At 41.7% G+C, this 27,873-nt stretch overlaps 1 long non-coding RNA gene across 1 annotated transcript in view; it reads left to right on the plus strand.

The window, feature by feature from the left end:
* LOC140470855 (uncharacterized) overlaps positions 1–26,227 on the plus strand; it is a 110,002-nt gene extending 83,775 nt beyond the window's left edge. The window contains exon 2 of the long non-coding RNA XR_011956759.1: positions 25,669–26,227. This is a non-coding gene — a long non-coding RNA (uncharacterized lncRNA). The remainder of the gene's footprint in view (positions 1–25,668) is intronic.
* Positions 26,228–27,873: the final 1,646 nt, after the last annotated feature.

Raw genomic sequence — 27,873 nt, forward strand, 5'->3', positions numbered from 1 at the left:
CGCCTCTCTTGTTCTGGCGTCTAGACTGTCTACTTTGAATTCCAACATTTGCAGATTTTAAAAAAAATCTCAGAGAGTGAATGGGCTGTGTCTCTTCTTATCGAATAATTTCGATGGGCTGAATGGCTTTCTCACATTCCAATGAAATCAGCTTGAGATGCTGCATGAGTTCCTCTTTCTATACTGTGGAAATGTTCACGGTCCAGCAGTGCTGACACAAGAATGTTACTTGCACGTTAACAGCATGAGCTTGAATATTGTCCAGGTTCTGATGCTTTATTGATCTTCACTGAACATCTTCACTTCTGATCGAATTACGGAAGGAAAGACAATGATGAAGCAGCTGAAGATATTTGTGCTGAGGAAGCTACCCTTAGGATCACCCACAGAGATATCCAGGGACTGAGAGGATTGATGTCCAACAGCCACATTGTGTTCTGAATGATTCCCCACAACCAGTGGGGATTTTCCAACTGATTCCTATTAAGTTCAGTTTTGTTCTGACCCTTTGAAACCTTGCTCATTCAAATCTTGATGTAATGTCAGGGCCAGTCACTCTGACACTGTGTTCATATCTTTTGCTCATGTAAATAGGCCAAGGTATATGTGTGGGGGTTCTTTCCTTCCCTCAGAGGATAGTGATTGTTGGGGCCTCTCTATCCCAGACATTTGCATCCCTGAAATAACTGGGAGGGGTAAGGAGGGTGTCAATTAATTTTGAGAGGGTCGAGGGCTACAAAGAGTTGGGCATGAAAGAGAAATTGCTGCAAAGAGGAGGTCAGCTCTGACCTTACTGAAGGGAAGGGCAGATTTCAGGAGCTAAATAACCTCATGTTATTCCAACATTCCCCAGAGTCCATTCAGTTTGTAGCCTCTTCCATTTCCGATGTTACTGACCTGAAGCAGCTGAATAGACGGATCCTGTCACTGCATTACAGGATATTGGAGCTGCATGATCTATTCTCGATAGAATTGTATATGTTCAATGGGCTGATTGGCCACCTCCTGTAACTGTATATCAGGCTCCCGGGTTTGAAAAGCCTTATCTTGTCCTGGTGTAACTGAAATCCATATCGACTGAATCTACCACCCTAGCAGGAAGTGAGCACTGCAGATGCTGGAGATCAGAGTCCGCACGTGTGGTACTAGAAAAGCATGGCAGGTCATGCAACATCCGAGGAACAAGATAATCGATGTTTTGGGCATTCCTGATGAAAGGCTTATGCCCGAAATATCGATTATCTTGTTCCTGATGACCTGCTGTGTTTTATCCAGTGCCACATTTTTCGACGTCTACTACCCCGACCTAGTCAACCTTCCTGGTCACAGCATCAATTAAATTTAAGAAATTTTTCAAGCATGATCTCCCATGCACAAAGCCAATCTCAATATTCCTAATCAAACCTTGTCTTTCCAAATTAATATACATCTTATCCTTCAAAATTTTCTCAATTTTAACAGATGTTAAACTCACTGTTCATAGTTTCAAGGCTTTGTTTTCAGTCATTCTTAAGTAAGGGCACAATATTCGATATCCTCCAGCCTTCCAGGATCTAAACTCTGGTTAATGATGACCAAAAACATCAGCCAGGTCCCACGCAAATGCTTCTCTAGTCCCTTACAGTGTTGTTAGATATATCTGGTAAGGGACGTGAGATTTATTCATCCTCAAGCATTTTAGTACGTCCAGTACCTCCTCTACTGTGACATGGACTGTCCCTAAGAAATCACCATGAACTTCACCAAGTTCCTAATTATTCATGTCTTTCTCCATGTTCAACACGTCAGAGAAATTTCCGTTGATGATCTCGCCCATCTCTTATGGTTCCACACATACATATCACTTTGGTCATTGAGGGGTCCTATTTTCTCACTAGTTATTGTTTTTCCTTCAATATACTAAATGTACCATTTTGGACTCATCTAAATCTTCTCAGCCAAGGCTCTTTCATGTCCCCTTTTCGCACTACTGATTTCCTTCTTCAGTAAATTCCTGAATCCCTTATATACCTCCAGGGATTCACTTGATCCAGCTGCCTGGAACGGAGCTGCTTTTTTTCTGGTCAAAGCCTAAATATCTCTTGTCATCCAGGGTTCCCCATTCCTGCCAACTTTCCTTTCACCTCCACAGTAACAAATAGACCTTGAACTCCAGTATCTCACCTGCCAGAGATCCCTTTGCCGGCAACGAACTATTCCAGCAAACCCCTGCAAACTCCTACCTAATTCCATCTAAATTGGTCTTTCCCCAATTTAGAACTTGAAGCTGTGGACCAGTTTTGTCTCTCACCATAAATATGTGAAAATTAATAGAACTATGGCCATTGGTTCCAAAGGGCTCCCACACTGTCACCTCCGTCACCTGTTCTGTCTTATTTCCTAAGAGTAGGTCGAATTTTGCCCCTTCCTGAGAAGGCCCAACTACATACTGCTTTAGGGAATTTTCCTGGCGCAATTAACGGCTTCCACCCCACCAAATCCCTTAACGCTCTGGCAGTGCCAGTCAATGTTATAAAAATTAAAATCACCAAATATGACAATCCTTTTGCTTTTGCATGTCCCACCTCTCTGCCAGTATATTAGTTACCCTAATTCCTGGTGACTATTTCGGGGCCTATAGTACAGCCCCATAACATCACCATGCACCTTCCTATTTATTAGCTCCATCCACAAATTCTCGCTGTTTGATCCTTCAGTTATTTGAAACCTGATTACTGCTGTGATACTCCCCTTCATCAGAAAAACAACTCCCCACCCCCCTTTTCCACTATTCTCTGTCCTGCCTAAAGGTATACCCTGGCACATCAACCTGCCAGTTCTGTCCCTTTCTTAGCTATGTTTCTTTAATGCCTGTAATATCCCAGTCCCACAGAACTATCAATGCTCTGAGTTCTTCGCCCTTACCTGTCAATCCTCTTCCATTGAAATAAATGCAATTTAATAAAAACATGCATTGTTGTTCCCTGTTATGTTCCAGCCTGATCCGTCTTTTCACTTCACTGTTTCTGATTACTGTATCTCCTTCCAGCCTCGCACTTGCCTCCCTGCTCGTGATGATCTCACCCCCTGCCAGTCTCGTTTAAACCCTCCCTTGGTGCACGAGCAAACCTGCCTGCCAGGATATTGGTCCCCCCTCCAGTGCATGTGCCACCTGGCCCTGTTGAACAGGTCAACTCTGTCACTGGAAAGTCCCCAATGATCTAAAAATCTGAGTGCCTTCCCCGTGCATCAATTATTTAGCTATGCATGTATCTGCCATATCCTTCTCTTCTTCCTTTCATGAGCTCATGAAACAGGAGGTAATCAGGGGATTACCACTTCGAGGTCTTGGTTTTTAACTTTTCCCCTAGCTCTCCGTAATCACACTGGAGGACCTCATTCCTATATCTACGTGTATCATTTGTGATGCCAACGTGCACAATGACTTCCGGCTGCTCACCCTCCCCCTTGACAACGTTTTGCTGCCGCTTGGAGACATCCTGAGACCTGGCACCTGGGACGTAGCACAACTTGTTGGATTCCCGTTTGAGGCCCCAGAATCTCCAAAGTGTCCCTCCAACAATCGACTCTCCTATCTCTAAGACACTGTTTAAATTTACAGTTTCCCGCTATGCTCCAAAACCAGTGGTAGTACCACCAATTTGGCTACTGCTGCTTTCCCTTGAACGGTCATTCCCTCCAACAGTATCAGAAGTGGTATACTTGTTTTAGTGGGGCATGGCCACAAGGGATAGCTGCACTCTCTGCCTACTCCCTTTGCCATTCCAAACCTACTCTTTGCCTGGAACACGATAGGGAGCAAGAACTGACTGTTGGATTAAATTGTGTTTATTTAAATGCAACAGGGCAGACAGGTAAGACTGATGAACTCAGGGCATGGATGTTTATGTGGGACTGTGCCATTATAGTCATAACAGAAACATGGTCAGGGTGGGTCTTGGCCATGACCCCCACACTAAAGCAGTTATATGTGAAGTTTGCAGCATCTCCAATAATCCTGAGTGTATCCAACTCCAGCTCTCAAACATGGTCTCCCAGGAGCTGCAGCTGGGTGCACTTTCCATAGGTGTAGTCAACAGGGACGGTGGAAATCTATGAGCTCCCACATCCCACGGGATGAACGTGCAACTGGCCGAACTGCCATCTTGACTGCTGTTATACTAAATTAAAATGACTTTATTTGACTTTCCTGTACTTTGTTTCTGAGCTGCTGCTGTCTGAAGCCTTTCTAACCAATGACTTACTACATACTCTGCTACCAACTGCATTTTCCCCACTCCTCCACCTTTACCTTTGTTTCAGGAAGAAGGGAGACACTACAGTAATGCAATGTTTATGCCTTAGACATTCCTTGACACCAAGCCCATGACGACCTGCTCTCCAGAGCACGTAATTACTTGTACTTGGAAGGTGTCTTGCTGAGTCTTCCTCCTGCTGGTGGTGACTGTGCTGAGGCAAATATTCACCCCAACAGCCAATCCGTTGTCGCAGTCCCCTGTTCCTTTCTGTCTATTAATACTGCATTTATGAAATCCTTGAATCCGTCGATTGCATTCCAAACTGTGTCTCACTCCAAAGGGAGAGAAGTTATGTTCCAATGAACACAGGGCTGTTGGAAAAAGAATTGCATTAGACATTGGAGCAACATTCTTGCTATCTGTCCACTAAGTCTGCTTTTCTGTTCAATTCCATTATATTTATTCTGATAATCCCCATTCTACTTGACTCCATTTTCCCGATAACAAACCCTTGTTTAATAATCAATCTGCCTCAGCCTTCAAGATATTTAATGATCTAGCCTCAACAGCCCTCAGAATTGTCTACAATTGCTTCCCTCTCACTGCTGGGAGACTTGGTGGTCTTTCGTCCTTATTTCTAGCACTCTATGAGAGTTGTGCCAACGTTAGATGTTATCGTGTCCCATCACACCTTCGCTGTGGCCAGAGACAAGAGTAAAATATAAAATGTCAGAGCCTATGCGCTTCTCCCTCATCTCCCGCATTAGCCTAAGTTACAGCTCACCCGGATCTGGGGATTTGTCCACCCTTTAACCTGCATAAACTTTCAATTCTTCCTTAGCTTCTGTATCAAATCGTTCAAGGGGCACACTGTCACTCTCCTGAATCCAGGAACTGCTTCTGCCAACTGAAGACCGATATGAAGCCCGTGATTAACATATCCTGTGGCTCCGTGCACAAGCTGCCCCCTTTGTCTCTATTACCCCCCCTTCTTTGTGCTGTTACCCTCTGCCTCTTAACAAACTGATATAATGTCTTAGGATTCTCGTTAATCTTACCCACTAATGCTTTATCACGATTCCCCTTCTGCTCTTCTACTGAAGTTTTAAGATTAGCCCGACTCTTTCTATAGTCATTGAGTGCATCCATTGACTTCGTACTTTTTACCTGATTTCAGCTTCTCTTTCGTTTTTAATTCTGTTCTGATTTTTTTGTTGACACCCGAGGTTCTCTGGGCTTGTTTTCTAAATTTTCATCTTTCGTGTAACACATTCGACGGACACTCTTATTAATTACATTTTGATTAACTGATTCCCCAACCCCCCGCTACACACTGTTCTGCAACAGTTTCACTCAGAAGCCACTGTACTCTGGACAGATTCCGTCATATGTTTTCATAAAATCGGTCTCCCCAATCCAAAAACCTTTTATTTACCAGATAGTGCATTTTAAAAATCTTTTCCTTACCAAACATAAAATGTATGATGTCATGGTTACTGGCCGTATACTGCTCTCCCAATCCTGCCTGCAATATCCTGACTGGCTTCATTCCCCACAGTGAGGCACATCACTGCCGCACGCATTGTTGTATCTGCTCCATGATGATACAAGGAGTTTCTGGAATAAATTTCAAGGCATCTGTCCCCTCTTAAAATATTACCAGTGCCTGAATTAATGCTTGGAAATGAAATGCCTGTGTATAATGAACCTATTATTGTTTTGACACACCTCAGTCAATTAGTTTTATATCTGCTCCTGTACTTTATTTTATCTGGGGGTCTATAATATGTCCCCAGCAGTGCCTCAGCCATGGTTTTGATCCTGAGCTCTAACCACCATGCTCATTAGAAGATCTTTCCAAGATATCGTCCCTCCTTACTGTAGAAACTGACTCCATAGCTAATAATGCAGCACCACCTCCTATTTAACCCTTCTTCTGTCCTGTCTATAGTTCTTGTACCACAAGATATGGAGTTGTCAACCCTGTCCTCCCTCAAACGCATCTCTGTAATGGCAACAATGTTACATTTCCACATGTCACCTTGTTACCTTATCACATCTGTCTGTCCGATAACATTCCCAGCATTAAGGTAAAGCACATCCACCCGGGAATGTACCACCTGGAATGCTCTGTACCTCGGAGTTTTTCAGTCATTCACTGTTCCTTATCAAGCTGCCCAACTCATGAAACAAAACTGTAACTCTGGGACTGAATTAGTATTTGTTGAAATGCAATTTAGTTTTTAATAGATGTATTAATGTAATGCAATTTTCCAGAACTGAGCAGTCTGCTCCACATACAATGAGTTTCTGCTGATTAATTCCCTGCTCAGTGTGCAGAGGGGATAGCTGTCAGTAATAGGGAAAATGAGGACTGCAGATGCTGGAGATCAGAGCCGAAACGTGTGGCACTGAAAACGAACAGCCAGTCATAAACATCTGAGGAGCAAGAGAGTCAATGATTTGGGCATCACCCCTTCATCAGGACCGCATTCATGCCTTCCAATATTTTTCATTCCGTTGTTCACAGGATATTGGGAACCATACATGCTCAGTGAAGTAGCATCGTACATAGCCCTGAAATGGAAAGCAGTTAATCAGTTGGTTGGTCAGGGAGTAGACCATTTCAGGTGAAGTACAGACTAATTGAAGTACAAACATAAAAATAGATAAATCCCCTGAGCCAGAGGGGAAACACCCTAAGTTGCTACAGGAGGTGAGAGAAGAGATTTCTGCATATTTGGCGATGGACTTTGCGTCTTCACTCTCCATTGGAGAAGTGCCAGATGATTGAGGGAGGCAAATGTTACACTCTTGTTCATGAAAGAGAATTGATATAATCCTTAGAATTACAGTCCGGTCAGTCTTACATCAGTATTGGGCAACGTAATGGAGGGGATTCTGAGAGACAGGCATTGTGATTACTTGGAAAATCATAGCTTGATTAGAAATAGTCAGCATGGCTTTGTGACGGGCAAGTCATGCCTCACAAACCTTATGGAATTCTTTGAGGATAGGATCAAACACATTGAAGAAGGGAGAGAAGTGGATGCGGTGTGCATGGATTTTAACAAGGCGTTTGACCACGTTAGCCATGGGAGATTCATTCAAAAGGCAATGAGGCTTGGGATACGGAGAAACCTGTCTGTCTGGATACAGAATTGACTGGCCCAGAGACACTATGTGGTAGTAAACGGGAAGTATTCAGTCTGCAGCTCGGATAAAAATTGGCGATCTTTAGGATTCGGTTGTGGGAACTCTGCTGTTTGTGAGTTTTTAAAAATAATTTGGATGAGGGAGTGGAAGGAAGGGCTATTATATTTGTCAATGGAACAAAGGTCGGTAGAATTGTGGATAGTGTGGAGGGCTGTTGTAGTTTGCACTGGGACATTGACAGGATGAAGAACTGGGCTGATACGTGGCAGGTGGATTTCAACTTGGAAAAGTGTGCAGCGATTCATTCTGGAAAATTAAATTTGAATGCACAATACAGGATAAAAGATAGGTGGTGCTCGTCAGGTCCCCAAAAATTCACTCTCCTGTCTAGGCACCTTCACTTGCCACCACAGAAATGCAAGACCTGTGCCCAAAACTCCACCACCCCCCCCCCAAGGCCCGAAAGATCCTTTCACATCCATCAAGGTTTCACCTGCAGTTCAAAACATGTCACCTACTGTATCCATTGTTCCTAATGCGGTCTTCTATACGTTGGGGAGGTAGGACCTCTACTCGCAGAGCACTTCAGAGAACATCTCTGGGACCCCCACACTAAGCAACCCCGCTGCCCTGTGGCAGAACGCTTCAATTCCACCTTCCACTCTGCTGAGGACATGCAGGTCCAGGGCTTCATCCATCGCCACTCCCTTACCACCTCATCTTCGACCTCGGGACACTCCAACCTATGGCATCAATGTGGATTTCACCAGTTTCCACATTTCCCCTCCTCCCACCTTATCACAGTTCCAAACTTCCAGCTTAGCACCGACCTCATGACCCGTCCCATCTTTTTATTCAAAGTGGGATTGCATTTTTTTTTAGATTCCCGACAGAGTGGAAGCAGGCCCTTTGGATCAACAAGTCCATACCAAACCTCCAAAGAGTAACCCATTTCTCTCTGACTAATGCACCTATGGGTAATTTAATATGGCCAATTCACCTGGCCTGGACATCTTTGGACTGTGGGAGAAAACCGGAACACCTGGAGGAAACCCATGCAGACATGTGGAAGAATGTGGAAACTCCACACAGAGAGTCGACTGAGGCTGGAATCGAAACTGGTCCCTGGGAATGTGAGGCAGCAATGCTAAAAACTGAGCCACCGTTCCCACATGTCCACTTTGCCTCCCACCTATCTGCTCCCCCCTCCCCTCCGATGTATCACCATTGCCCACACCTCCATCCAACTATCGCACTCTCAGTTACCTTTCCCCAGCCCCAACCCCTCCCATTTATCACTCCACCCTCATGGGTCCCATTTTTTATTTCTGATGAAGGGCTTTTGGACGAAATGTCGATTTTCCCGCTCCTTGGATGCTGCCTGAGCTGCTGTGCTTTTCCAGCTCCAGCCTCATGACTCTTCCTTCCAGCATCTGCTGTCTTCGGTTTCGCCTTGATAACATCTCCTCTCAGTGCCTGTCAAGGTTGCAGATGTATGGAGTCTGGGAGGTAGGCCAGATGACATCACCGTAAGTAATTTGTGTGGTGTGCTTCTGACACTCCATGTCCACACATCTGCTCTCTGGGCCAGGGTCTGACTGAAGATGCATTTGTAAAGCATGGTTGCTAGCGAGTCAATGATGTCTAATTTGGACAGCATTTGTTCTTATAGAGAGACCATTGATCGCCTGGTGGATAGTTTCCACCCGGCCCAAGGTGGAGTCCAAATGATTTGTTGTGAAATAATGCTTGAATGGCTGCCCTGAATCACGTGGTCGTGCTCTGGATACATTTAGGTGCAGGCCAAGATCTCACTAAGTGCCTCAGGCAGCTATGAGGTTCAGTAACACTCTGCCTGAATTCAGATCCTTTCAAATCTATTTTCAACGAAGCTTATGATTGCAAGGTGATGAGTTTATGGTCCGAACAATTATCAGATATTTGCTATGTTTCAGGAATTGCGCAAAACTAAGATGTGAAGTATGATTATTCAACCAAACAATAATTGCATCATCTCTGAAAACAATGAGCTTGATGTTATATTTATGGAACAAAAATACAAACTCCTGTCAACATTTAATGACTCATAAATAAAGAATGCACATTTTATTTTATTTCGAGCAAAGAATATGCTATCTGACTATAGACGTGATTACAATTACATACTCATTGTCGGTATTCAAATAAATACATTGTCACACCAACATTTGGAAAGTGCTTAGTGTCTGACCGATTTCATATTTAGATTGAATAAAATAATTGAACAGTCATATAGAAAAACCGTTCTTATATATTTAAATAACAGTCAGTTTAATTTCTCACTTAAATGTACGACGTTCAGAAATGACAATAATTCTACATGCACTGTGAATATTAACTTAAATAAATGATTTGTGATATTACATTGTAGCTAACAATAATTTGAAATCTTGTACTTTTTTAAAAGAATGAATGGCATTTAATGCGAAATTTGGTTTGTGATAAAAAATGATGAACATATTTCCGTATGAGATAAAAGTCAAACATATACAAAGTGTTTTGTGCCAAAGCAAAGAAATATTTGTTTTAGTAATTGGGATACAAGATTTAAAATATTTAAGTGCTGAGTAATAATTAGACTTTATCATCAAGCTGACATTGCAATACTTGCATTTTAAATGGTTATGCTGCAGCAAATACGATCAGATATTTGCCAACATTTACAAAAGGAAATAAACAGATACTGATGTTGACTTGCGTCTGTACATGATAGATTATGGAACTTTAATGGACAGAAGGAAGTTATTGGACCACTGCGTATGCATCAGCTCCGGAAATGTCTCCCAAACTCCTCGCATTTGCCACCCAGTCTCTGTAGCCCTTTACATTCGTAACTTACAAATATATATCCAGTTCCTTTTTGAATCTTCATTCACAAATCTCCCAGGCACAACATTTTAAATTCGAACAAATCTCTCAATAAAGAAGTTTTTCCTTATGTCACTCCTAGCTCTTGTGCTGACAATCTTGAAACTATAACTCAGAGATGCTGTAATGCCAACGAACAGGAAGAGAGTATTCGTATTTTAAACTGTCATTTTTTCCATGATTTTGAACACTGCAATAAGTTCACAGCTTTGTCCGTTCAGCTTAATGAAGAGTAACCCTAATTGTTCGCATCCTACCTTTAACCCGTTTGTTCATTCCAGTTGTCATTCCGAATATTTATAAGGTTACTGGGTATACTCCTACAAAGTAATGTGTGTTTGTCTGTTTGTCTGTGTGTGTCCGTGCGTGTGTGTGCTAATGTGTGCATTTGTGTGCATACGTATGTCTGTGTGTGCACGTATGTTGTGTGTGTGTGTGAGAGAGAGAGAACAATCCGCTGGAATGTCTGAATTACTCCCAGTGCCACGTGGAAAAGAGGTAATGATTAGGAAGGTGATATAGTTTAACATGTGGTTAAAGACGGAGTACAGGCGTGAAATTTTCAACTTTTGGATCATTAGGTTCTCTTCCAGGGCAAGTGAGAGCTTTCAAAAATGGACAGTTTGCATCTTAACTGGAGGAGCACCAGCATCCTTGTGTGGGAGTTTGTTAGTGGAAATTGGGTGGATTTAAACTTTTAAACCAGGAGGCTGGGAACCAAAGCAGCAGGTCAGAAACTGAGAGAAAGTAGGGGTGAATAGGACAGCAGGCATGGCCAGTCTCATGACCATGATGAAGGGTGCATCATGTCAGTTCAAAATGTGAGTTGGAGATTGGAATAAATGACAGAGATGAGGCACATAATTATCAGGATTAAACAAATACGATTGGACAGTGTGGGGGATGTGAGGGAGTGAAGTGTGTGAGATCAGGAAGCTAGTGTACAAAAAGTATGATAAGGGAAAGACAAACCAATAAAACGTATTTAAAACTTTGTACCTAAGAGCAAAGCCTATTCGGAAAAATATTGATGAGCTGACAATAGGTACAGAGATAAATGTGTATGACCTGGTGCAGATTGCTGAAACATGGTCACAGGGAGATCAGGGCTGGGCAGTGACATGTCCAAGGGCACTCACTATTCCGGAAGGTTAGACAAGGAGGCGCAAGAGGTGGAATTGATGTATTGGTTAAGGATGATATCAAGGCGGCATTAGGAAATGATATTGTCAGGATGGAACGGCATGTAAATCAGTCCAGGCGTAAATAAAAAGCAAGAGAAGAAACCTTTTGGGAAAAGAAAAGTTCAGCCACTGTTCACCAGAAGCATTTCTGAATTCGGAAATAATGACAGCTGTTGACAAGGGCACAACATTGGAAGAACGTGCACATTGACTCAATTAATCAACTTCGCAAAGGGAGTCTCGAAGAACAATTCGTAGACTGTATGAAGGATTGTTTTTGAGAGCAACATATCATGGATTCGACCAGTGAACGGGTTACTTCAGATTTGATATTATGTGACATGGAAGGATTGATAAATGATCTTACAGTTAAGGGTCGTCTTGGACGCAGTGACCGCAACACGCTATAGTTTCAAACTCAGATTGAATGTATAAGGACAAGAGTCACATATGAAGGTTTTAGTGTTGTGCAATGATAATTATACTGGGTTAAGGAAGAAGTTGGCTTGGGTGGACTGGCCAGGAAAAAACAAAACAAAACTATGAAGGGCAGGACAGATTTTTTTAAAAAGTAAAGACAAAAGGAGATACTAAATAACCTCACAATTAAAGTATATTGGTGAGTGGAAGAGGAATTGCGTAATGGAGAAACATCATTCATGATATGACATGGAAATCAATAATAGCTGGAGGGAAAAGTCTCGGGCAAATCATATTACACAAGTTAGTCACACTCTGGAGAACTGGGCAAGGCAGTGGCTTGGTGGTGTTATCGGTGAACTGTTAAGTGAGACACCCAGCTAATGTTCTGATGCCCTGGATTTGAATTCTGCCATGGTAGATGGTGGATCTTGAATTCAAATGTGAAATTAAGAGACTGATGGTGATCGTGAATCGATTGTAAGGGAAAACTCAGCTGGTTCACTAATATCCTTGAAGGAAGGAAACTTCCATCCTTATCATAGGTTCATCATTCTCTGGTTGTAGACATTTCTACTTATCTCCGATATAAAAAAGTATTCCCTTAACTATGAGACTATGCCTTTGGGTCCTTTCCCTGCTAACAATAGAAGCATCTTTCTGACATCTGCTCTGGACAGCCATTTAGTATTTTGAATGATTCAATTACATTCCTTCATCCTTCTCAACTTCAGCGAGTTTAATCCCAGAGACCTCATATGTTAGGCTTTTCAGTCCTGATGCCATTCCTGTGAACTGCCTCTGAACATGCTCGGGGCAGTCTACCCTTCCTGAGATATGGGGCCCAAAACATCACACAATAATCCAAATGTAGTCTGATTAGAGCCGTATTGAGTCTCAGAAGTACATCCATGCTTTTTTATTCAAGTCCTCTAAAAAAAAATGTCATCATTGTATTTGCCTTTGAGACCAATCCTGCCACCTGAAATAATGAACTTATCATTGATAATAACAAATTACCATGGAGTTACAAAAATGAACAATGATTAAAGTATGCTGGGAAATGGATCCCATCCTTGAGAAAACTGTCTGTGCTAAACCACATGCTGTAGAATCCAGACAGGCTGTAGCTACGCACAGACAATTTGTGAACAACCCCGACAGCTACAGACCACGAAATTCAAACCCGGAGTTGAACTTGAATGGGACAATGGAATGCCTCTCTTGGGCCATCAATGTGCCAACCCTTGGTTAGGTCTGATTGATCAGAGTTGTCCAACATAGTCATTCTGTTGACAGATCCTCCATATCCTCCCAAAATGAGGTGAAGACTCTGAAGAACGAGAATCACCGCAAAACCCCACTTAGGGCAGTAAATCGAGAATATTCACCAAAGCAGAATATACCATCAGGTGCATCATAAGAAGAACAATTCAGCGCGTGGAGCACGGCAATGTTCTGTTGTGATGGTATACGATCATACAAAGTTAAGTTAAAGCATTAAGTAGTTTATAGTGTGTTTCATTACGTTATAGTACAATTTATTGTTCTAATGTTAATTGTGTTCAATAAACAGATGTTTATGTTTATGAGTCGACTCACAGTTCTTTTGGTGAATATAACATGTTAAAACACACTGTGTCGTGATATAAAAGTTTCCTAACAATTCTCTTTGCACTTGAGACAGAAGAATTTTCCCGCATTTAGAAAATAGTCCAAACCGGTATTCTTCTTACCAAAGTGCATGACCTCACACTTACCTCCATTGTACTCCATCTGCCACTTCTTTGCCCACTCTCCTAACGTGTCTTTTCCCTTCTGCAGCCTCTCCACTTCCGCAATGCTTTCTGTCTCTCCACCTATCTATCATCTAAAAGGTTAACCAGAATGCCCTTAGACCATTCATCTTGATCATTAATTTATAAAGTTAAAAAGTCGTTGTCACAACACTGAGCCTTGTGGAATATCACATGTCACTGGCTACCAAACTGACATGATCATTTTTATCCTCACTCGCTGTTTTCTGCCTTTTTAACCTTTGTTGTTTCTCAATTCCACCCACACGGATTCTACACCATCTGTTCATATTTCAGTGATGAGAACTGAGTGATGGAGCTGCAAAACACTTTTGCATTGGCGCTAATTAATAGCTTGGAATGGACTAAAAATATGACATTGTCGATTCCACTGAATTATGGCGACAACCTATGCCTTTGACGAAATATTCTGTTTGCATTATGGAAGAATATGTGAACCTGCCTGAGAAGACACAGACAATTTCAAATGTTTGTATTCTTCCATAATACAGACGGAATATTTGGTCAAAGACATAGGCTGTCAAAAACATTCCAATGGACTTGACAATGTAATATTTTTACTTTCCTTGTTTTTATTTCTATATGAAGAAGACACGAGTTAATAAGGAGATATAAGTTGGTCAAATGAACAACAAATATTGGTGTATGGAGAATAGAATGGAAAATGTGTCTGTGTTCAAATATGTTGGAAGTTTAATGGAAATGTACGAATTGTTTAAATGGAGAGATTGGATTGAGGCACAGAGGAATCAGAGCACGCGGATCACACAAAAAATTTCGTGTACTTCAAGATGTTAGAGAGGCCAGACAAATGTTGAAACGTTTTTGAAACAGAATTCATTCAGAAGTAGGAAGAACTTTTTACAGTTTTACAGGGTACTGGTGAGACGACATCAAAAGAACTATGGCCATAATGACATGCAAAGCAGTACAGAGAAGATTCACTCAACTGACTCCTGTGAAGAATTGTATTTCAGGAGGAAATATTGAGCAGACTGGCCCTGGATCTCCTGGAGTTTAGCTGGACAATATGCGATTATGTTTAACCTCAGAATATTCCGAATAGTCTTTTTAAGTTGAATTCTGAAATAATACTTCAGTTTGTATGAGACATTACAATAAGTGGTTGGAAAGTATAACTAAAGAATATCTCATGTCACAAGATGTGTGTTGTTTCAGCCCTCTCAAAGTGTTGTGTATTTGTGAAACTCTCTTCCCAGAGAGCGATGAAGGCTAGGACATTGAATATTCCTGAGGCAGAGGCAGGGAGACTGTTGACTAAGAATGACACAGTAACGTTGTAAGGGCAAAGAAGGAACACTTACGCCTGATGCTAGCTGCTACTTTTATGTTGTCTTCAGCTATCAAAAAATTAGGAGGCCATTCTCATGAACCTGAAGACTTTTTCTTTCAGATTGATGGATACAACTTTCCAAATGTGTTTTTTTAAACAAGGTAAAAACTCCTTTGAAACTGCTTTAGAAATTAGATAATGTCGTATAGATGTCTTAATAGTGCAGCTTCCTTTCAGTTGTTGTTGTGAGGTGAGTTCCATTAGTAAAGCCACCGATCTGTTGCCTATGTTTAATTTCAACTCATCATGTGTTAGTGAACCCCAGTGGACCTCGTGGTGCTGGAACCCCAACATTTTTGTTTCAGAGAGAGTTACAAGTGACAGTGAACAAGTAACAGTGAAGGGACAATGGTTTCTATTGAAACCAGGATGCAATGTGACCTTGGAGACTATATTCTTCACCAATTGATGCTCACAAGCTATGGAAATGCTGCGACTATTTTCTGTTTTCACGAATTAAAGTGCTAGAGTCTTATAGCACACAAACAGGCCATTTAGCGCAACATATCTACACCAACCAGAAAATACCAAACTACATTAATGGAAGTTACCTCAAAGCGCATGGCCGACTCTGCTCTGGCATTTTGTGCTCATTCAGCTGCTGATTAAATGCTGCATGAACACGTGGTTATTCGTGACCTGGGCTGTCAGTTGGCCTTTTATTTCAATGTATTCACAAAATGGCGTCTGTAAATGCATCACCCGACTTCAAAGGCCGCAACAAGCTCATCAGATCAATAAACACGGTTACAGTGTTCAATTATTATTAGAAAATTAGATTTTTCAAACATTCATTAGGGATTTTAATGAAGCTAGTCCAACATTAATTGCCGTTGAGCAGTTCCAGTCCAGTTGATGTTGATCCACCCAAAGTGGCTATTGGGAGGGAGTGCCAGCTGTGCATCTCGTGCCAGTTTAGCTGAGAGTAAGTATTACTGGTGGTGGAGGTCGTGTTAAACAAGCTGCGGTACTGTGATGAACAGCTGGCAGAGGGTGGTGCTTCACAATATATCATGGAATCATATAATAAAGAAGATGCCTATCAAATTGGGCACCATCGAGCGTTGATACAAGTTCTTTGCCAAGTTTGTACGGTTTCCTTCATCAACCACCCTCACAGGCAATGCATTCCAGAAGCATATCACCCTCTGGGTTCAAAACAGATTTCACAAATCATCACTCAATCTCTTGTCTTTCACTTTAAACGTGTATCCCCTTGTATTTAACCGTTTGACTAAGGGCAACAGCTGCTGTCTGTTCCCTCTGTCTATATCTCATGCTGTTATACACCTCTGTCAGGTTCACCCCATAACCTTCTCTGCTCCAAAGTAAAGCAAAAGCAAATCTAGCATATCTCCATGGTTTGAGTACTGTCTTGTTTTGTTACTTCTGTCAAAGTGCAGCATCTCACATATTGTAGTGTTAAGTTTTTCGGTCATTGATCTGCCATTTGAACAATCCTTTTGTACCCTCCTGTAACCTAACACTTTCGTTCCCATTGTGAGTCATAGGACAGAAGGTCGTTTCTTTACTCAGAGAGCAGCAGGGGCGTGGAAAGCACTGCCTGCAACAGTAGTAGACTCACCAACTTTAAAACCACTTAAGTGATCATTGGATAGGCATAGTGTAAAGGATAAAAAATGGAGTAGTGTAGTTTAGATGGGCTTCAGATTGGTTTCATAGATCGGCGCAACATCGAGTGCAGAATGGCCTGTACTGTGCTGTAATGTTCTATGTTCTATATGTGCACAACCCTGTCAAACTGTATATCCAGTGATTGAAATACTTATGTAACATACTATTCTTTCCATTTGAAATAGCCCTGTTGACATTCATCGAATGCATGTAGTGTGGAAACAGGTCCTTGGAAGAGTCTCCTAGCCAGACCCATTCGTCTCCCCCTCCCCACCCGCCCCCGATATTGACCCCTCACTATTGTGCCTAATCTATACATCGGTGAACACAATGAGAAGATTAGCTTGGCCAATTCACCTAATCTGCACATCTTTGAACTGTGGGATGAAATACATGCAGACCTGGGGAGAATATGCAAACTCCACAGAGATTCGCCTGAGGTTGGAATCGAACCAGGCCCTAAAACTGTGAAAGTGTAGTGCTAATCCCTGACCCACAGAGCCACATCAGCTATCAGCATTCTGTCTCATTTTGGTTGCTTTGCTTTGCATTTCATTCTGTCTGTCAGAAAGCGTGATGGTGACTAGGGGAATATGTTGTCTTCCCCTCAAATCTCCACAACCACTGCTCCCTTTCCTTTCTATCTCCTAACTAATGTTATATTCATTCTGTCCCTGGCTCATTAATCCAGGGGTTTTAATGAACCAGGTCTTTGTACATTCCGTTTTATTTTTCTTTGGACTGAAGTCAAAAAAAGACTGAAGGAAATAAAACAGCAATAAGATACTTGTCGATTAAAAAAAACCTGAAGCGCATTGTGTGTTGACATTACAGTGTTGCCTTCAGACCACAGTCAGAGTCATGTCCAGACGAATCCAAGCTTCCTCTGTACGTCAACAGCAACTATGCCCAGGGATAATCTTTTGGTTGGCAGTTGTTCTAGTGGAGGAGAGAACAACAAAATAACAACAACTTGATTGTGTGATTTTTGGGGCTGCAAGCCATTACAACATTGTACATGAACAACACAGCAAAATAAGCTAACCTGCAAAAAGAAAACATCCATCACTCCCACCCCGCCCTCACCTCGCCACTGACATTGTAAGAGCAATTAGTGTCTGGAGATGTGGCCAATAGCGAGAGATGTCAACATCCAATCCAGCCCAGTTGTTCATGTGAGCTGCAAGTGCAGTAGTGAAAGGGTTAATTGGAACTGTTTGTTTAGTAACTGTGAATGATATCAGCCTCCATGGATTCAACTGTGTCAATAGAGGCTTTCCCTCTCCTATTAGTAAGGGACTTCTTTCGGTGCCTTATCCAATGGTAGCAGCAGATACGCCACCTCCGACACTAGTGGAGTCAGCAGCTACAGAGACAGAGAGAAGAGAAATCAGAATCTGAGAACAACAGACTGGAAAGTTCCAGTAATGGATCATAACCTGAAAACATTAGACTGGAATGTTACAATGTACAGGAGTTTATCCGATGGTCTTTTCTGGTTTTCCTGGTCTCGGTCAACATTAGCATTACAAATATACTGTGTACTGATGATTATTCAGTCAGGTTATTATCCCATCCTCGCTATTGTTGGTGTTCCTGGTAAGTTTTTCCATCTCTATCTATTTATTAATTACATAATTACATTCAACTTCATTGTTTTTGTTTTTGTTATCTTTATCTGGTAAAAACAGAAAATACTGTATTCAGTTTCACTATAAATTCCACTCATTCTCCACAAATTTCAGACATCTTCCTCACAAACATCTGAAACAAAACTGTGAGGACCGTTTTTGCGTTGAACTGATGTATGTCTTGGTATTGTCTCCATCACCAAACCTGCCCATTACACGCTTCATAATACGCTTCATAATACCCTGAGTCTCCACCATTGTGTCAGTGCTGTTGCTGAATTAACCATTATCTATGCCTTTGTAAAGGTCAGATTTTACAGATGCAGTTCTCTTTTCGCCACTGCTCCAGTTATGAATAGATGGATTACAAACTTGTAATCTCTAAAGTAAGTTCATGACAGGGACACTGTGTCAGAGTAGGAATGTCGCTGGATGGGTAATTCAGAGGCACAGGTCAGAATACTAAAGATACTGTTCGAAGATCGCAGGACTAAAATTCGAATGATAAGAATCTAAATAAAACAATTGCACAAACTGTAACCATAAAACGAGGAGAATTTTGTCTAATAATCTACCTGTTTCACTGATGTCCTTTGCTAAAGGAATCTAACATCGTTACCGGGTCTGGATTGAGAGTGAGCTCAGACCCACAACAATGTGCTTGGCTCTGTACTGCCTTGTGGAATGATCACAATTAAGGGCAATTAGTGATGGTCATCAAATGCTGCCATCGGCAGTGATGATGACCTCCCATCAAATACAAAAACTAAACATTAAATCAAACAAAGAAAGCTACTGAAGATCTAAAACAAAGAGACACAAAGTGCTGGGGAAAGGAAACAGGTTGGCAGTTTCTGTTGAGAGAAAAACAGAGTTAACATTTTGAGTCCACTCACCATGCACCAGATCTGAAAGCAGCTGGGAAATAGTTAATTTGTGTTGGTCGAGTGAGGTGAATGTATGGAGAATAGAGAGATAGAGAAAAATAATCAAACAAAGGAATTGTTGATAATCAGCTGGAATGGAAACAAAATGTGATATTAATCTTGTAGATTTTTTTAATCTTTCCCATATTCCTGAGTATCATGCCTATATATCCAAGTCCCTGCTTAAAACGAGGTACGTCCCTCTGTCTCTCTTCCCTGAGTGTGGTCATCTTCTTTTCTTCAATAATGGGACGTGGGTGTCACTGGCTGGGCCAGTATATATTTCACTTTCCGGGTTGCCCATGAGAAGATGTTGGAGAGCTGCCTGCTTGAACCAATGCAGTCCAAATACTGTAGGCTGCGAGTGCTTAGATCTGTCTGCTTTCATTTCTTTGAGATCTTGTCGTGATATAACTGAATGGATGGCTTGGCCATTTCAAAGTGCAATTGAGAGTCAATCACATTGCTTTGGGGCTGGCATCACATGTGTAGGCCTGACCACGTGAAGATAACAGATTTCCTTCCACTAAGAACAGAAGTGGGCCAGATGTTTTGTTTTTATTTGACAATTGATAATCTTCATTAGATTGTTAACTCAAATATTCAATTGATTTCAAATTCCACAATCTGATGAGGCGGGATTCAAGTCCAGGTCTGAGTCATTAGCTGGGGCCCCGGATTAATAGTCTGGAGACAATAGCACTAGACCACCGCATTCTCAGTTTCTACACTGGTAATTGTAGTGCTGCTGTTATTGTGACTGAGGTACATAATTTTTTTTCAGTTACATTGTCAACTACTTCCATGGAGAAAAGAACCAGTAATATTTCAGCTCACAGGGACTGTGCAGAGCTGCAATGGTTTGTCAGCCAGGAGTAGAAACTGAGGAGAAAAAGTAATTTCTAAACTCTGATTGGGTGTGACATGTGTTCAGCGATTTGACTTGTACCCATCACTGGAAAGTGTGGTGGTTCTCCGGATTGTTTTCTTGGGTTTGTGTTATCAGCTACTGCAATGACTTAGGGAAACCTGAGGGTCTGGTGTCCACATTCTGGACAAGGTTTGGGCACTGCACTTTGAAGAGAGTCTGGGTCTGCAGACACTGCATAGGAAGGAGCAGGACACCACACTATCCTTTCTGAGATTTCCACAAATATTTCCCAATGTTGTACCTTTCCCAATGTTGTGCAAAGTGTGAAGCCAGTTAATTTCAACAATGGGTTCACCGAGCTGTGAAAACTCCATCAGCAGAAACTATAGTCTCACACCAGGGAGAGGACATTACTCAAAATTCCCATCAACTGTTTTGATTCTGGAACTTTCCAGGCAGGTGTGGGCGAAGCATCCACTTTGCCAGAGTGCGATCCTCTACTCACAAGGTGACGGAGGCCATCTCCGTCCGGTGAGGTGAATATGTTGCTTATGTCTCCACAGAGGAAGGAATAGAAAATCTTCTCGAAATGTTAGGGTGACTGGCGAAAATGTGGAAATGCAAGAAGATAAAATTATCGAAGATGAAGTACTGGGAAAAAAACAAAGCTCATTGTATTGAATGTTGGTAAGTTGCTGGACTAAATGAGTTATGAATTGAGAGGGTTACAGAGTTAGGGCTGGAGAGTTGTGTTTGTCAGGTAGCTCTTTCAGGAGCAGGTACAGAATGGACTGATTCTGTACAGTCAATTCCTTAACTCTTTGAGGGAGGACAAAGTTTGTCAAAGCTTTTTATGTTATGGAAAGGATACTGCAGACTTAGAAGTAACTACTGTGACCATAAATATTTAAAACAGAATACCAACTGATAAATAAATCGATCTCAGATGTGAGGGAAAGTATTAGATTTCTTTAGTAATTCACAGTCACTATATCCTTGGAGAATAATGATATGATTTGCGGAGTCAGCCTAGATTTTAGAAAGGGAAATCGTTTTGATAAACTACCTGGAGTTTATGGAGGATGTTGATTGTGACATCGACAAATGAGAACCAATGGGAACTGTGCATTTGGATTTTCAGGAGGCTATTTACAGGAAAGGAAGTACGTTAGAGTCCTTGTGTAAGCGGTGAATATACTACATGGAAATGAGAACTGGATAATGGGGGGAATACAGAGAGTAAGATTCTGCTCTGGACTAAAGGCCATTGCTCATAGGGATCAAATGTATCAGTGCTTGGAGCCTAGTTGCTCACAAGGCAAAGAAATGATTTGAATGTGAACAACATACACAGTCCTTTTCGGTTTGTATTTATTAGAAGACTAGAGATTGGGAACTGCAGTTATCACTTGCACATTTCACACGAGCCAGCAAGTAATCAGGGCAGTATGTTGTCTTTCATTACAAAATGATTCAACTGTGGAAGTAAATTCATTTTCCTGCAGTTGTAGAGTGTTGCTTGATCCATATTTAGGACACTGAGTACAGATTCTCTCTCCTTTATAAGGAATGATTTCATTGCAACTGAGATAGTGCAAAGTAGTTTCACCAGACTTATTCCTGGGATAATGGTACCTCGAGGAATGTGTGAAGACAATGAGTGTTCAATCCGTGGCGCTGAGAGCGAATAAGTCTTTTACATTTAAACTTGAAAATTAGGCACTAACACTCATATTGTCAAGACAAAGACAGTGATCATGTGAAACATTACGTTTTCCCATGATATTTGATTCCCAATAGTTCACATCCCTGGGCGGACCCGCATGTTGGTTGAGAGGCAGCTCCAGGCTCTGAATGAACTCTCACAGCCTCAATATGCAATTGGTGTGTGAACCTGCACTGTTCACAAATCTGTCAGCAGCCAGATCTGTCAGGAATACCGTATTCCTGAAAGATGTAGCCATTTCCATCAGTTTCTAGTCTCCATAAAAACACCAGTCTGTCTTCTCGGAGACAGAAGTTGAGACTTGGCACAAACCATCCACCTTCCTTTCTCACCTTCAGTGAACCAAGTTAAGTAACACGTGCACCACTGGCAATGGATCCAGGAGGAACAACATAGCGCAGTTTATCTGTGTAGATGCTGCTTCACTGTTTGTCATGTTGGGGCATGAATGACATCTTCCTATTTCTGCATAATTGAGTTGACAGGTGAATGGCCTCTTCCTGCTCACATGGAAGAGGCTCAAAGACCAGAACTGGCAACTCCTGCCTCCTGTTTAACACCTCAGTGTTCTGTCTACACTCCTTCCCTCCTTGTTTAACAGGCAGGAGGGGCTGAATGGGCTACCCCTGTTCTTGTCCAATAGTTTCAGTGGGTTGAATACATTCTGTTGCAACCAGCTTGAGGTGCTGATTGAACTCCTCTTATTTAAATGTGGGACTAGTTGGACAGCTACATGAATGTTACCTTCACTTTACCAACACAGATTAGATGCTAACCAGGTACTGCTGCACATGGACATGGACTGCTTCAGCAGTGGACAGGTGACAAATTATTCTTAACAATCTTTAGTGAACATCTCCCACTTCTGATGTATGATGTGGGAAAGACGTTGAAACAGCGGAAGAAAGCTACCTTGAGGATGCGCCCTGAGATGCCCTGTGACAGAAATGATTGATCCTCACCAACCACAAATATCTTCCTTTGTCCTCTGAATGCATCTAACCTGTGGGGAGTTTACAATTAATTCCCATTGCATTCAGTTCTGTTCGGGTTCCTTGATACCATCCACAGTTAAATCCTGTATTAATATCAGGGCCAGTCACTCTTACCAGGTGTTTATATCTTTTATTCATGAGAATAGGTCACGGTGTGTTTGTGAGGGGCGTTTCCTTCTCACAGAGGGTAGTGACTGTCAGGACTTCTGTATTCCAGAGAGGTGGGGAGGTAGATCACTAAGATGTTTGGAAGGGGGCACAATGGATATATGAGGCATCAGAATATTGAGGGCTGCAGGGATTGAGCATAAAAGAATAGTTGAGGATTTTGCGGATTATCTATGATCATATTGTCGGGAAAAAAAGACAAGAAGGGCTGAATGACCTATTCGTCTATCTGACGTTCTCTCATTCTGTTATTGGGAAATTATTTTCCTGGAAGTTCTGTTATTGGATGTTGCAATCAGAGAGACCAGAGGATTTTGTGGGGCATTGCTGGGTGAGGTATGGGCGCTGTATTTACAGTGAATCTGGATTGGCAACATGACCAACAATTGAAGACAGTTCTGTAACGAAAGAGGAATGAGATGTTTCACTCCACCACCTACCTTTTCTTTTCCCAAGAATATTTTCCAACGCCATGTCAAAATGTGTGTGACAGTCTTCATTGGCTGAATAGTTTCCGCTGTTTCTGTGCACCAGGTTATTGGGGTAAATGGCCTCTGACTGTTCCTGTCCAGCAGATTTGAGAGGTTCAATGGAACATAGGAACATGGGACAGAGGAGAAGGGTTGGTCATTAGACACTTTGAGCCTTCTCCACCAGGCACTAAGATTGTGACTGATCAGGCTGTAGTTCATTGTCCTTTAGTATCCGATATCGTAGTAGCATGGCGTTGAATAAATGCAACACACAAGCACCACAAACTATTGGGGAAGACCATTCCCACTCAAACAGCCTTTTGTGAATTTCTCCTCATCCCTGTTCAGACTTGACATGGAGATGTCTCAGTTTCATTTTCTACTCCAGCTCCTCCATTTCTCATGACACATGTTAAATGTAACTAGGTTGGTGATATGACCAATGATGTCGTTCTCAGACTAGGTCAGGTTCTTTGTTCGGGACAAGTCAGGGAGATAGCTTAAATTTGGAAAGGTAATTTATCAAAGTAAACTTACTCAACCTATGATGTCAAGATACATGACAAGCAGTGTGGACAAATATGAACTTTAATATTTATCTTTCAATTTAGACTGAGACGCAGTTTGTATTCACAGAGAAGTGCACATACACAGACACAAACACTGAGACACTGACAGTGTCACATACACAGGTGCACACAGACACACACATACACATGCATGAAGACAAACAGAAAAACAACTCTGCAGAATATCAGTTTGAAAGGGGTTCTCGTAGCAAAAGGTAAATTCAAGACAAAAGGAAATATTAAATTGTATTCTGCATCTGAGGTCATTCTGTTCACACAAGCTGCTGTCAATCGGATTCCTTCCTGGAACATTTGGATTTGGCTAAATTCCATTTGCTTCTGGAAGTGTGGAGATTACAATGAAATTTCAACAAGAATCCTTCACCAGTGCTAAAGATGAGTTTTCCTCTCTCATACGTTGCTGTGAGAAGGAAAAAGGAAACTAAGGGAACAATAAGCCGTGACTTCTCCAGCAGGTTGCATTTTCTCCAACTTTTAAATGAAATATGCAATAATGCTACCTGACCAACTAATTGGACCATGTGAAGCCTCGTTGAACATGCTTGGGACTAAATGAATCCGTCCCTGTTCCCTGCTCCATTTAGGAGAAATTTATAAGCTTCATTTGAAGATGCGTTTGTATGTGTCCTCATAATTTTGTCCTATAAAGTCATTTCTTTGGAATAACTATGTCAAAATGAATACATTGTTCTCTTAAATTTGAACCCTTAGTTCTAGTTTCCCACACCAGAAGAAATGTCCATCCGCCCAAGCACCTGATGGACTCTCCTCAAGATCTTATATGATATAGTATGAAAATCTGTCATTCTCAAACCTGAAGTTTTCTGGCCTTGTCGAGGTTTATAAAATCATGAGGGGCATGGAAATGGCAAATAGCCAAGGACATTTTCTGAGGTTTAGGGAGTCCAAAACTAGAGCACATAGTTTGAAGGTGAGGGGGTAAGATTTAAAAGAAATAAAAGTAGTAATCTTTTCTCGGAGTGTATGGAATGAACTGCCAAAGGAAGTGTTGGCGGCTGGGAAAATTACAACATATAAAAAACATTTGACTGGATACTTGAATAGGAAGGATTATGGGCCAAGTGCTGGCAAATGGGACGTGATTAATTGAGGACATCGGGTCGTCATGGACAAGGTGAACCGAAAGGTCTGTTTCTGAGGTGTAAGGCAGAATAAGGCCTTCTTTCCAGGAACAAGTACAACTTCATAAAGCTTCCGAATCAATTGATTATATTTATTTTTCAGTTTAGGGAATCATAACTACACGCAATACATCAGATATGGCCTCAGAAAGCCCCTTTACAGATGCAGTAAAATATACTGATAAACTTTGTATGGAATAGAATAATTGCATACACTTTCCTAACCACTTATCACATCGGCATAATAACTTTGTGTGATGCATGTACCAGGATGCTCGAATCCCTTTGTACCACTGAGTTTTGTGATCGCTCTCCTATTAAGTTGTTTACTGTTGTTTTACCCTATTGTTACAGCATAAACTTCATTCGCGCAGGTTATACTGTTTTTGCTAAAGGTTTACACACTAACCCCACCTGTCTCTACCCCCATTACAGACTCTCTACCTCCACATGACATCTTATTGAATGAATGTCTTGGTGGCTGAGCCAAATGAGGTCGACTCCAATCAATCCCCACATCCAAAGCATTGACAGGTTCGAAATAGTTGTTGATCTTGCATTGACATCGAAGGAACTCAACCACGTTAAAGATTTCCAAACTGAAAACAAGCATCAATCCCTACTGTCTGTTTCCTGATAGGTACCCGGGGTTCCCTGTTCCTGCATAGCAGCTCAGAAAGATTGGATGGTCGCCTCATGTGACTTGTAATGTACTGAAATGGCTGAATGACTTTATCATCTTCCTTTGTAAATCCTTAAAGGGCAAAAAGTTCTCCTCGTGTCTCATTGATGACGGGCGGAATTGGATCTTCCTCTCCCTCTGTAACAAATCGAGAGTTTGAGTGAGAGAACAAGACATGGGTTCGGAACAGCAGGTGGCCATTCAGCCCTTCGCGTCTGCTGCTCCTTTTAGAATGTGCATGGTTGATGTGATTGTAACTAAACTTCGATTTCCTCTCTGTTCCCAATAAACGTGGATTCTTTTGTTCATCAATGATGTAGGACACCCAATTTTGAATGTTCTCTTCACTGCTGCTCGGGCGTGGGAACACTACAGATCACACAACCCTAAAGAGAATGGAACATCCCTGTCTCAGTCAGAAATGGGAATGCCCTTATTCTTAAAATGTGTCGCCCTCAAGCCAATCACCACTCTTTTGACACAGGGACACAACAATTAGAAACAGATATAGGCCATTCAAAACTCAAACTGTCCACATTTCCTTTAACAACCGACAATCAAATACTGTCCACATTTAGCCTCAACTGAGGTTAGATGAACTCCAGATACCATAAGCTCACAAGAGTGTAGGAAATTGGAACATAGAAAGTGCAGCACAGCATAGTACTTCAACGTTCGATGTTGTGCCAATCTTTTATCGTAGTCTAAGACTAAGCTAAACTTCATACCCTTCATTTTATTATTATCCATGTGTCTGTCTAAGAGTTGCTTGAATGTCCCTAATGTATCTGATTCTACTTCCACCGCAGGCTGTGCATTTCACGCACCTACCACTATCTGTAGAACAAAAAACTGTCTCTGACATCTCCCCTCAGCCTTCCTCCAATCACTTTAAAATTATACTTCCTGTGTGATAGCCATTTCCACCCCGCTAAAACGTCTCCAGTTGTCCACTCTATGCATGCCTCATCATCTTGCACACCTATGTTATGTAGCTCTCATCCTTCTTCACTTCAATGAGAAAAGCCTAGTTCCCTTAGAAATTCTCCATAAGACATGCCCTCCTGCACAGACAACATCCTGGTAAATCCTGTCTGCACCCTCTGGAAAGGTTCCAATTTCGTACCATAATGGGGCAACCAGTACTCAACACAATACTTCATGTGTGGTTTAACCAGGGCTACAGCATAATCTCGCGGCTCTTAAACTCAATCTCCCTGTTAACGAAAACCAACTCACCATACTCCTATTAACACCCCTATCAACGTGAATGGCAACTTGGAGGTACCTACGGACGTGAACCCTAAGATCCGTCTGTTCCTCTACACGGCTATTAATGCTACCTTTGACTCTGTAATCTGCATTTGGATTCGACCTTCCAAAATGAATCACTACAGAAAATAAGAAATTGGTGCAGAATTAAGCCATTTATCCAATCGGATCTGCTGTGCTGTTTGATTATGGGTGAAATGTTTTTCAGCCGCATTCGTTTTCCTTCGCCAACCGATCAAATGGTTCCCTTGTTAATGAAAATCGTATTGATCTCTATAGTTAGTAAACTACTTTTTCTGAGTGAAGGAGTTTGCATGTGTTAGTGTGTAAGTGTTCATACCTGTATCTATATGTGTTGTGTGTTCAATGTGTCCATGTATGTTTGTGCGTATCTTTGTCTGCATCTCTGTTAAACGTGCTCTTTGTAGCTTTTAGGGTAAATCCCCTGAAATTGATACCAACACCCTCCCTCTTCCTCCATCTCTACTGTCTGTCAACGTTAAGTGTAGAGCCATACAATGCCACCCTCTGCTGGCCTCCCCTGCACAATGTCAGATTTTTTTCTCTCTCAGGGGACATCAAATTCTGTGAATCACTCAGATTGCACAGCTGCTTGGGTTTTCAAATAACCCTTTTTAAGCACAGAGTAGTTTCGTCTGATACCTAATAATATTGTTCCAGAGATA

Source organism: Chiloscyllium punctatum, chromosome 52, assembly GCF_047496795.1.
Source record: "Chiloscyllium punctatum isolate Juve2018m chromosome 52, sChiPun1.3, whole genome shotgun sequence".
In the NCBI taxonomy this organism is placed as follows: Eukaryota; Metazoa; Chordata; class Chondrichthyes; order Orectolobiformes; family Hemiscylliidae; genus Chiloscyllium; species Chiloscyllium punctatum.